This window comes from Tamandua tetradactyla, chromosome 16 (genome assembly GCF_023851605.1).
Source record: "Tamandua tetradactyla isolate mTamTet1 chromosome 16, mTamTet1.pri, whole genome shotgun sequence".
Classification (NCBI taxonomy): domain Eukaryota; kingdom Metazoa; phylum Chordata; class Mammalia; order Pilosa; family Myrmecophagidae; genus Tamandua; species Tamandua tetradactyla.
Window position 1 is genome coordinate 43249750 of NC_135342.1, and position 6166 is coordinate 43255915.

The window sequence follows — 6166 nt, forward strand, 5'->3', positions numbered from 1 at the left end:
TTTGTCATCGCCATCCAAGTTAGAACCAACTTAGGAGAAACTGCTGCTTATCTCCCCATCTGAGCCCGAAGAAGACACTAATGGATAGGGTCTCATAGAAAGAGTGAGAGAAGAGGGACTCAGGGTGGCCAGAAGGAACGTAAGGACTCTGGCGTCCCTTAGAGGAAGGTCAAAGAGTTGAGAACACCCCCACCCACCCTGCAGATCTGGCACATCCCCTGTGCAGGCCTTTGCTTTGTGTGTAGCTATTCCTCCTGTGAGTAGGGAGCGGAGGTGTTCAAGGGGGATCTGGTAGATGCCTTCATATCAGTGAGTCCAGGACTCATTATTCCCTTGAATAAAAGAAGCCACAGAAGGCAAGGGACTTTCGCAGAGTCTCCCAGACAAGAAATGGCACCACTAAGCCAGTGTGTGCATCTTAGTCTCCCATGCTGCCTTCTTGCATAACCGAGACGCCAGCACATTCTGCAGGACTGTTCAGAGCCATCGTCTCCATATCATACTACAACTACTCACTGAGGTTGCAAATTCGAGCCTAAGTCCCTGAGAGTATTTCAAGTAAGTTTGAATCCCAACTTCCCTACTTATTAGCCTTGTAGAGTTAGGCAAATTATATTGTACTGCTTCCGTGCCTTCATTTCCAAATCTGTAAAATGTGACTAATAACAGTCCCTGCTGAGCAGGGGTGCTGCAAAAGGAAATCAGAGCTTGCATGTGGAACACAAAGCGCAGTCACTGACACCTAAGATAAAAATGTGAGCTGTTTCCTCCATCCCTGGGGTGGACAAGGAGAAGACTTCTCGGTGTCTGCTTTCCCAGATAGGATCCTCAAAAGTAGGCACTTCAATGTTGAGTCAAACCCAGTTGCAAAGCTGCTGATACCAAATCTAAGTGTCCTCATGATAAATCCCAAGTCCAAGGGTCTCTGAGCTCCCAAGAGCCAGGGCAACCATTGTCCTAGGTGGGCCCAGCTGGCCAGCTTAAAACATTCTGCCTCCCATATACTAAAATGGAAGGGATTTTCCCTCCAGATACATTTTAAATGGCGATGCCCTACCTCGGGGCTCTAGAGTGACCCCATAGAGGTAAAGTCTTTCTCCACAGGGTCAGAGTATGACCTTGAGGCGCCAAGCCCCAAACCAGCTCCATCCCCAGCTGACTATAAATGTGCAATTACAATGGAAGGGCCACTGGGAGGGGCAGAAGATCAGAGAAACATGAGCCAGAGCCCAGTAGCCCCTGCAGTGTTGACATAAGCACTATTAGGTCAACAACAGAGTTTCCCTGGGTTCCTCCCAAGAAGCCGGTTGCAAACGAAGTGATACCCCCTCTCTTCAGTAAATACCTGATCTTTGGGGTGAGTTGGCTCTTCAGAAAGGAGAAGGAAGCATATTTTCTCAACATTGCCAAGTGTTAGGGGCTTTATCAACATCACCTCATTCAAAATCAAAATAGGCAACCTAAAGTCATCTATAAAGCCTATACGATACACAGGCAGGATGATTTAGTGCCAACCTCCACCCTGTTTTAAGTGTCCTTACCTTCAAGAAGTCTTTCTGCATGTCTAATCTACCTCTCTCTTGCTGCAATTTCAGCTCTTTCCTCTTATTCAAGCTACTTTGGAAAGGGAGAAGTCAGCCTTCTTATTTTTAGTACTATTCATTTTCAGAGAGGTGGAGGTGGTAGTTAGGTTCAGGTGCCAACTTGGTTCAGGTGTCAACTTGGCTAGTTCTGTTGCTGCCTGACATGAGCCAATGGTACATGAACCTCATCTGTTGCTGATTACATCTGTACTCGGCTAGGAGGCGTGCCTGCTGCAATGAATGATGTTTGATTTAATTGGCTGGTGCTTAAATGAGAGAGGTCAATGTAGCATAGCCCAAGCAGCTCAGCATACCTCATCTCAGCACTTGCAGCTCAGCCCAGGCCTTTGGAGATGCAGTAAGGAATCATCCCAGGGAAAGTTGTTGGAACCTAGAGGCCTGGAGAAAAGGCCAGCAGAGATTGCCCTGTGCCTTTCCACATAAAAAAGAACCTCAGTTGAAAGTTAGCTGCCTTTCCTCTGAAGAACTATACATTAACTAAATAAATCCCCTTTTATTGAAAGCCAATCTGTCTCTGGTGTATTGCATTCCAACAGCTAGCAAACTAGAACAATGAGGAACACATTAAATCAATAAAATTGTCCCCAAAAGTTAAATGTCAAATATATTAACAATAGCCATGTCATGACAGTGCCCATTTAACTTTTTCATCTTCAGACTTGAGTTTTTTTCACATAGTTTTGTCATAAAATTCATTTGGATTTTTGTCTCCAACTTTATCACATTCATTTTTAAAAGGCGATGGCCAAGAATGCATCCAGTCCAGCCTTTATAAAAAGGCTTGGGGCTGATGACCAATAAGATGGAATTCCTTTTTTGTAACAATAACTGATTTCATGAAAAGATATAGATTTTATTCATTCATTTTCTCTCTCCCCACCCACAGTACTTGATTGCTTACAGTATTCTCTTTGTGGTCCACCAAGACCTGTGGATCTTTTTCTGCAGGACCGGAATCATGTGTCAACTATTCCTCCATGACTCACTAGAAGCCCTGTGTGCATAAAAGTGTTCAGGGAGAGGGAAGCAGAGCCCTTCAGACATCACAGAGGAGCCCCGGGACATACTGGTATCCTGGCATTGAATTCGGAGCTCTCTTCGCCTGGTGGAGAATTCAGGGTGACGGATAGCAGAAGGACGTGTGTGGTCCCAATACTCCACTATATTCCCTGCAACTTGCCTCCAACTCCTCCAAATCTTCCCTTGGCCCACCTTATCCCTGAGCTTTCAAAGGTTTAGAACCATGGGCAGTCGGGGAGAGAGTGGATCTACAAGTCCATTAGCTTTGGAGCATTCTTTTATCCATTCCCTCACCTATAGCATATCTATTGAGCTCCCAGCAAGTGCCACATCCTACAGTGAAAAAGACCTGGTCCTACCTGCATGGGGCTTACAGGCCCAAAGACAGGAGTGTCCAGTTAGTCAAAACACAGCCTAACGGGGACTTTGATGGGAAATCAATTTCCATGGAGGCACTGGGGGAGGAGGACCCCTGCCTCGGGCTGGGAGTGGGAAAGAGAGAGACAGACAGACAGAGGCTTTTCCAAAGAAGAGACTTCCAACAGAAAACTTTTTAGGGATGAATAGGAATCGCCAGGACTTCTGTAGGAGAATGCAGGCAGGCAGAGGGGACATGTGGGACCACATGGCATTCTGGGAGCCTGTTCAGTCTGACTAGATGGAGTACTGGCAGGGAGGGCAACATCAAGAGACGGCGTGCACAGAGGATTTGTACACTATGCCACAAAAGTTACTTTTTTCCCGTTTGGGTTATTTATTCATTTTAAAAATATTTATTGAGCACATACCATGTGCCAGGAACTGTTATAGCTACTAGACATATGGCAAGGAACAAAACTGACCCTATTCTTACTTTCATGGAACTTTTAATTGGGGGAGACAGTACCTCCGCAAATAGAATTCCAGCGAATGACAAAGCACAGAAAACAAAACGGGGTGGGATGAAATAAATGTGACTAGGCAGAGGGGAGAGAAGGATGACTTCAGCTGGGGTGGTAACACAGGTTTCTCTGAGATGTATGAGCTGACACTGAGGCAGGGAGGCAGCCATCCCCCGGGGTGGGAGACCCTGCCCCGCAGTCAATAGCAAAAGCACAGGTATGTTCGCAGGACTGAGAATAAATTCAACGTGGTTAGCAGAGGCAGGGGGCCAGGCCTTGTAAGCTGCCATGTGGAATGTGGAGTTTATACTAATTACAACAGGAAACCACCAGAGGGTGATAAGTAGAGGAGAAATCACTCTGGCTTCTGAGAGGAGAAAAATGGTGAGGTGAGAAGGAGTCTTAGTTTGCCTGAGCCGCTATCACAAATGTCTACAGACTGGTTTTGGCTTAAACAATGGAAATTTATTGGCTTACAGTTTTGAGGTTAGAAGAATCCAAAATCAAAAGTGGAACAAGGCTTCTTCCCTGAAGACGAGCTGGCTGCCAACAATGCTTAGAGTCCCTCGGCTTGTGTCTGTGCTTCCAATCACATGGTAATGTCCTCTCCTTTCTCATTTCTGTGATTTTTTTTTTAAGGACTCTCATAAATTAGATTAAGACCCACCCCCATTCGGGTTGGGCCACACCTTAACTACAATTAACATCTTCAGCAGGTCCTTCAGAAGGTTCACACCCACAGGAATGTGAATTAAAATTAAGAACATGCGTAAACTGGGCTACATAATTCAATCTGCCACAGAGGGGACGGGGAAGCCTGGAGACCAGCTAAGGAGGTGTATCAGTTAGCCATGGCTATGTTACAAATTACCCTAGAGCACAGCTGGAAACCTTATTTCTCATGAGTCCACAGGTCAGCTGAATAGTTCTATCTGGGCCAGACTCAGTTGATCCAGGCCAGGCCCACATGTTTGTGGTCAGCTGCTGGGTTAGCTGGTCTAGGAGAGCCATGACTAGGATGCCTGGTCTCTGAGCTGTGCATATCATCCTGCACCAGGCTATCCTAGGCTTGTACTCATGTGGCAGGGTTCCATGAGAAAGAAGTATGCAAGGCCCTTGTGCTTGTTTGAAAGGATGTATGGCCCCTAGAAAAGCCATGTTTTAATCAAAATCCCATTTCATAAAGGTATAATAATCCCTATTCAATACTGCAGGTTTGAAACTGTAATCAGATCATCTCCCTGGAGATGTGATTTAATCAAGAGTGGCTGTTAGACTGGATTAGATGATGACATGTCTCCACCCATTTGGGTGGATCTTGAGAAGTTTCTGGAGTCCTATAAAGGAGGAAACATTTTGGAGAATGAGAGTGATTCAGAGAGAGCCAGAGAAGAATGACATAGCCATGAGAGCCCACAAGCCAGTGACCTTTGGAGATGAAGAAGGAAAACACCTCCCAGGGAGCTTCATGAAACAGGAAGCCAGGAGAGAAAGCTAGCAGATGATGCCTTGCTCGCGATGTGCCCTTCCAGCCAAGAGAGAAACCATGACTGTGTTCACCAGGTGCCTTCTCGGATGAGAGAGAGACCCTGAACTTCAGCAGCCTTCTTGAACCAAGGTATCTTTGCCTGGATACCTTTGATTGGACATTTCTATAGACTTGTTGTAACTGGGACATTATCTCGGCCTTAGAACTGTAAACTTGCAACTTATTAAATTCCTCTTTTTAAAAGCCATTCCATTTCTGTTATATTGCATTCCAGCAGCTAGCAAACTAGAACAGCCCTCTTCAGGCCTTGGTTTTGAAGTGGCACGCTACCTCATTCTCCTCTTACGGTAGTCAAAGCAAATCCCAAGGACAGCTCAGATTCAAGGGTGGAGAGAGAAACAGAAGGAAGGAACCTCAAGGTCAATTGCAAAGGGCCTGGATGCAGGGATGAATGAGGGATGATGGCCAATTTTGCAACCCACCTACAACAAGAGGTTATTGTGTAGTTCAAGAAAGATGTCCAAGCCTTAAAATAGGGAGATAATGGTGCAAGCAAGTAGGAATATATACTGCAGGAAGAGCCAACAAAATCTGTCACTGGGCTGGACATGAACAAAAAGGAGATGACTCAAGAATGACCCTTGGGTTTTGGACTAAATGGCTGAGTGTTTAAGGTACCGTAAAATGAGGTGGGAAGAGCAAAAGAGCAGGAGGCAGCAGCCATGAATTCCATTCTGAACTGGGCAGATGAGAGAAGCTGTTGGCATCCTTGATGCTGTTCCGGTGAGAAAAGTGACTCCGTGAAGGACAGACTAGACAGGCAAGCCCAGAGATGGGGAACACCAATCCTGAGTCAGAGGCCCAAAGGGGCAGAGAGTTGCCATGCTCACCCTGAGTCCATGGCAGAGTTGATTCAGGAACCCACAGTACTGGAGCCTCCCTTGACCCAGCCCACCCTGCTGTCCACAGAGCTTCTCTGCCAGGTGAAACTGCCAGAGCTTGCACCCCAGGCTGATGGTCCAAGCAGGCAAATCCTTTCCCAGTACCCCTCTGCTGGTACAGAGAGGCAGAGCCTCTGGGGGAGGTTCTCTCCTCTGCCTGGAGGCCCTGGTTTCTGGACTTGCCCATCAATATGCAACCCCCTTGCAAAAGTAATTTTAGCAAGAGGCCCA